Source organism: Callorhinchus milii, unplaced genomic scaffold, assembly GCF_018977255.1.
Source record: "Callorhinchus milii isolate IMCB2004 unplaced genomic scaffold, IMCB_Cmil_1.0 Scaffold15, whole genome shotgun sequence".
NCBI classification, from domain to species: domain Eukaryota; kingdom Metazoa; phylum Chordata; class Chondrichthyes; order Chimaeriformes; family Callorhinchidae; genus Callorhinchus; species Callorhinchus milii.
In genome coordinates, this window is record NW_024704756.1 from 3587672 (window position 1) to 3593671 (window position 6000).

The window sequence follows — 6000 nt, forward strand, 5'->3', positions numbered from 1 at the left end:
TCTGAACTGTATCATGGAATTCCTCCACCTTGTCCACCACCACCCCCCCCCACCTCCTTGCCTTCACCAAGCCCCGTCTCAAGATCTTCCTCCTTGACTGTGCCTTTGGTCATCCCTTCACACCCATCCACCCTTGCCCTCCAACCCTCATGACTCCAACCCGTACCTCGGGTGCAAATCCTTGATTGTCCTTCTGACATGAAATATAATGTTGTTGCTGTTAGATAGGTCCTGTGAGCCAGGGAGCAGTATAAGCTAGGGCTCGTCAGTATTGAGAGAAGGTAACTCAGAGGGACCTCATTGAGGTGTGTAAATGGGATTGATACACTGTATTATTGGTGATTGACGCTGGCTGTGCTCAGAGCTGGGAGTGAAGTGGTTCGAAGTTCTCGGTTCACAAAAAAATTGATCAGAAAAGTAAAATGTCCTTTTCAATGCTGTTGGATTACAGCTATCAGAAGCTCAGCCAGAAACTTACAAATGCCAAGAGCAGAAAGTGGAGAGACATTATCCTGATTTGTGAATTTCTCTTCTTTCCTGCTGCCAGTGACACACCTGACATTACTTTTCTGGGTTTACTTCCTTTATCCCATTACATCATTAGATTTTACACATTTCTGAGGTCAACGATAAATGTATAATGCAAATTGTTGTCGGGTCTCTTTGGAGACATCTGTTTTCAAGGTTGAATGGCCTTAAGATCATATTTCTTATAGTTGGCTCGCAGTGGAGGTGTTAAACATATAACATGAATCAAAGCTGATTCCCTAGCTCTGAGGTGCTCCGACAAATATTAGCATTCCACTGCATTCCCGTTTGAGATCAGCTAACAGCAAAGAATGAGATTCAAGCTTGGAACCTTCTGGTCTGTATGGTTTAGTCCCACAGCTCATGGTGCCATTCTCAGCCAGACAATCATACTTCAAATAGTAATATTATTTATAATTATATTTATTTATTTCATGAAATTTTACTTTATCGAATAATAATTTGGTGCACTCAATCCATGACTCTTTGTGGGACACTGCTGTGCTCAATTGGATGCCATGTTTCGCCCACAAAATATACAATCAATCCACTTCATAATATATTCTGTGAAGCGCTCTGAGATATCTCAACGATTTGATGAGGCGCTATATCAAATGCAAAGATTATTATATCTTTTAACAAAAACTACAGGATCATACTGAATTTCTTCAGAAGGACAAGGCTGTGATCCACACAAATCAACTCTACTGTATTGTAATAATTTTTAAATTCTCCGATTTCCCACTTTGTCCCTCTGCCTCAACTGAGGTACCTTTTGCTGGTCTCATGTTATCCCAACCTTATCTTAACTTACTGAATGATGTGTGACTGCACAGCCTAAAATTGCAAACCGAGAGAGACCAATTCTTTCTGATCTTTGTCACTTAGCACTTAAAGACTAAGCAAGTGTCAACATGCGTGAGGCCTGTTACATTGCCAAGGCAGGCTCAGTCCAAGAGCACATTGACAGTCTCGGCTTTGCTTTTTTACAGCCATGTGTGTATGTGTATGGATTATGATTTTCCAAAACATTTTCTCCGTAAGATATGGGGTGCAGGCTCAAATCCACCTTTATTTTGTGAGATTCACCCTACACTCTGCGCTCAGAGGCAGAAACTTGCGAGTTCAAACCCCACATCAGGACTTGCTCTTTCTAGACTGTACCTCTGGGGAAGACTGGGGGTAGCGGTGCATTGTTTGAGACGCTGTCTTTCGGACGAAACTTATCTTGCATCTTGCATATTCAAGTGTACGTTAAAGATTCCATGACACTTTTGGAAAAGAAAATATTTTTTCCAGTACCCTGGCCAATGATTCTCCATCCCCCCAGATAAGTCCCCACTTGATGAGTGACTGGAGGATCTTGCTGTGTACGGAAGGCTGCCACATTTCCTTCTAAATACACTTGACAGCAATTACCTGTGCAACGATTTGAGACATTTTAATGTGGCAAAAGATTCATATCAAGTGCAATGATTTGAGGACCGAACCCCATCACTGTAACAAATACAAAATGCAAGTTGCTGTGGTTGTTGTTGAAACTCCTCCCTCAGCGAGTTGCAGATCATCGAGAACTCTGCAACTCGTTTCCTCTCCTGCACTTGGCTTCCGTGACCCCATCACCCCCCCACCCTCACCCGTCTCCATTGGCTCCCCACCCCCTCAGAGGATAGAGTTCAAAATCCTCGTCCTCTCGCCTTCAAGGCCCTCCACGGTTTTGCCCCTCCCTACCTCTGTGACCTGCTGACCCGCTGTCAACCTGACTGACATCTCCTCCTGGTCCCTTGGTTGCTAAGGAGGTTGTTTACCCGTTGCCAAGGCATCTTTGTTGCCTCGCCACATGTGGTTCCCATGACGACACAGTACACACACGAGGTGGCGCCGGGCCATGTGCGGGTTGGGGGAGGGGGGGCTCCTGGTGTTTATTGCTGGGTCTCAGCCTCCCGAGTCTCCTTGGTTGAATCGCCCCTCCATCGCCTGCGGTAGCACCATGGCCAAGTCATAGCAAACGCTGCCTTGGCAACGGGTTAAACAATTCCTTTGCAACGGAGGGACCTGGCAAGAATCCCTCCCCTTCCCTCACCCCCCCCCCCCCCACCACCACACATCACCCCCACCTCACCCCCACCCCAAAAAAAAACAGCAGGAGAGAGAAAAAAAATCAAGAGGATTCCTTCTCCCTTCCACACTCTCACCCCCTCCCTCTCTATCGCTCTCTCTTTCCTGCACTGAACAAATAGAGGCAGGCTACTCACAATGAAAGCTTACCTAGCTGCTTATTCCAAGGAAACAGCCCCTAAAAAGGAAGAGGGAGATGTGAGTAACCTCTTAGCAACTCTTAACAAGTCTTGAGCTTTTCGTTGCTCTGGAGAAGGGGGGTGGGGTGGTGGGGGGGGGGAGAAATACACAAAGTGGGGGAGAAACTCAGAAGAGGTCAATGAGACAAGTCATTTGCATCTCATTTCAGTGCAAATTCATCCCATTTAATAATAATATTATTATTAATTAAATACTAACTACTCCCCCTCCCTCAAGTTTTAGCATCTTCTGGTCACGATCGGGTTAATGTTTTCACTGATCCCACGCTGTTTCTATCCGGATAACACCTTCCTTGCAGCACAGTTGGGTGATGGTGGGTTTGGGATGGAGAACAGGGCACAAAGTTCCGCCTGCAAACATTGTAGATGATGCTATCAATTACAACCAGGGAGGAGACAATATATCTTCGTGGAGGGAGGCGTTTCTGCTGGTGCTAACTCAGCCGCCACTTACAGCAAAGGATTCCAATTGCTCTGGGTGTGAACATCTCCAACCTCCTCATTCCTTCTCTCCAGGGACAATCCTGATGTTATACTGGGCTCCAGTTTTTTTTGGGCTGTTGCTGATTGAACAGATCAGGAGGAGCAACCTCTTACTCTCTGTTCTTTACCCTTGTTGAAGATGCATATTAGACCCGCTCTCAAGCTTCTCCGGCAAATTGAAACAACCTAGCTTTTACTTCAGCCTACTCTTATCACTCTAACCTCTTGTCCTTGGTACCATCTTTGTGAATCTACGTTGTAACCTTTCCATGACTCTCGTGGTTTTTTTGTAATGGAATGCCCAGAACTGCAAGCAGTAACCTAAACTTGCCTTGCTTAAATTGTCTTGATTTGCTTTTGTACTCAATGCAGAATCTTAATTTGGCTTTTTATGGCCTTTTTACCCACAGACGGATTTTTATAGATCGCTGTATCTGCATTCTCAGATCTCCCGCTTCCTCAACATCCTCAAGAACTTTACATAACACAACATATAATTTAATAAGACTTGCCTTTAATAAAGCACCTTATCACGTTGTCAAGATGTCTCAAAGCGCTTCACAGAACTTTGCTGTGAAGTGTAGTGACTGTATATTTGTATCCCCAGGTCACCAGGAGAAACTCCCTTTTGTTTACCATTTAGAGTATAATTTTTGTCCCTGGTCATTTTCCCCAAATGTACCTCTGGACTTCACAGTTTTCGGCTGTAACGCTGTTCTCGGTGAAGGCCATTTTTCAGTGAAGTCACTTGCTAGAGGGTCAATAAGGTGCTATATCAAATGCAAGGATTATAATTATTATTCTTCAGCTGGACACTTGCACCGCTTCATCTTATGGAACAACCAAACTCACTCGCACTTGTAAAGCAGATTCTAGGCAAGAATGAGACAGAGTAGGAACTTTTCTGTTGATTTCTCACACAGGTATTTCAAGTAGTATTTCAAATAGTATTCAAGTGCATTTCAAGGTAGTAAACACATCGATGCAGATGCCATAGAAAATCATGCTATGATGCTCAAGAGTTTTCATTATTCTCTGAACCAGCTTAGATCACAGTCTCCTGGACTTTTGCTCTTTCATATTCCAGAAGAAAAGGAGAACACCGTGTATACTTGGTTGATGCTTCACTGATATAATATTTGGGTATTTTTATGTGTTTCTCTGGTATAATTAATTATAATAATATTAATCCTTGCATTTGATAGAGCGGGTTATCACGTCATTGAGACGTCTCAAAGCGCTTCACAGAATATTTTGTAAAGTGGATTGACTGTATTTTGTCGGCAATTTTTTTTCTGTTGAAAACCAGCAACCAGGCCCCACGGTGCAGTAAACCAAGGTTTAACTCTTGTCAACTCTCAACTGTTAGCATTATAATAAAATACAGAACAACATTACACTGCATGCAATTAGAAGCTTATAAATTCTAGGAGAAGGGAAACCGATCCTGGGTAAGGATAGTGTATAATACCCATTTCTATGTTGCCATTGAGATCATCCGCACAAATCATTCAGGAATTCACAATGTTTACTTCATTGAGGAGCTGTGAGATGATTCTGCGCACAAAGCCATTGAATTCAAAAGTGTGGAGGAAAAGTACAACAACAACTTGCACTTATATAGCGCCCTCCACGCAGGGTAGTGTCACAGAGCGCTTAGTGATGATCAATCTGCTTAAGGTATTGGTTAGACTGCAGGTGGAATGTTGTATGCAGTTTTGGACCTGCATTGAAGAAAGGATATTGGAGCCACGACAACAACTACTTGCATTTATATAATGACCTTCACATGAGGCAGCATCTCAGAGTGTTTAACAGTGGCGGTGGCTGTAGCCGAGCCAGGGAGGGGGTGGAGGGGGGAAGTGACTGCTTCAGAAAGGGGGCAGCGTAGATTTATGAGAATGATACTGAAGGTGGGAGGATCCAGCTGTGAGGAGAGGCTGTAGCGGTTGGAATTTCTGTCGGAGCGCAGAGTGTTGAGGGATTATAAAAATAATCAAAATCCTTTCATTTGATATCGCGTGAAAAAGTTTCACGGGATATAATGTAAATTGGATTGACTGTATATTTGTGGGTTACATGATAGAAGTGTTTTATGGCAACGACAAAGATTGGGAGGACAAATCGTGAAGAATTCTTTTCAGTGGTATGGGATTCGAGGACATGAACTTATAACTCGGAATGTGAAAGGGGAAGTTAGGAAGACTTTTTTTTTAACCCCCCGACCCCACAAGAGATGATCAGAAGATGGAATGATTTGCCAGGGCTGTCGGAGAGGAATTGATTGAGGTATTTAGAAGGGGTATGCATACAAGTGCATGCCAAGCAAGCAAGGGATTGGAGGGTGTGGGGGAAAGAGCAGGGAATTGGGATTCCTTAGGATAGATGGCTCCAATGGAAAATGAGACAACAATAAGACAATAGCCTCCTTTTATATCTTTATTTCTATGGCACATCAGCTCCATGCAGTTGACCTGTTACATATCCAAAATGTGGATATAACTACGTTGGAGAATTGTGCGGAGAAATTCTAGATTTCTGGTTCTAGATTTGTTCTACTTTTTTGTAATCATTTTAGCATGTCTAGAATTTGGCATTTAATAAATAATAGTAAGAATAAGAAGAATACTTGGATTTGATACAGAGCCATCGTTGAAATGTCTCAAAGTAC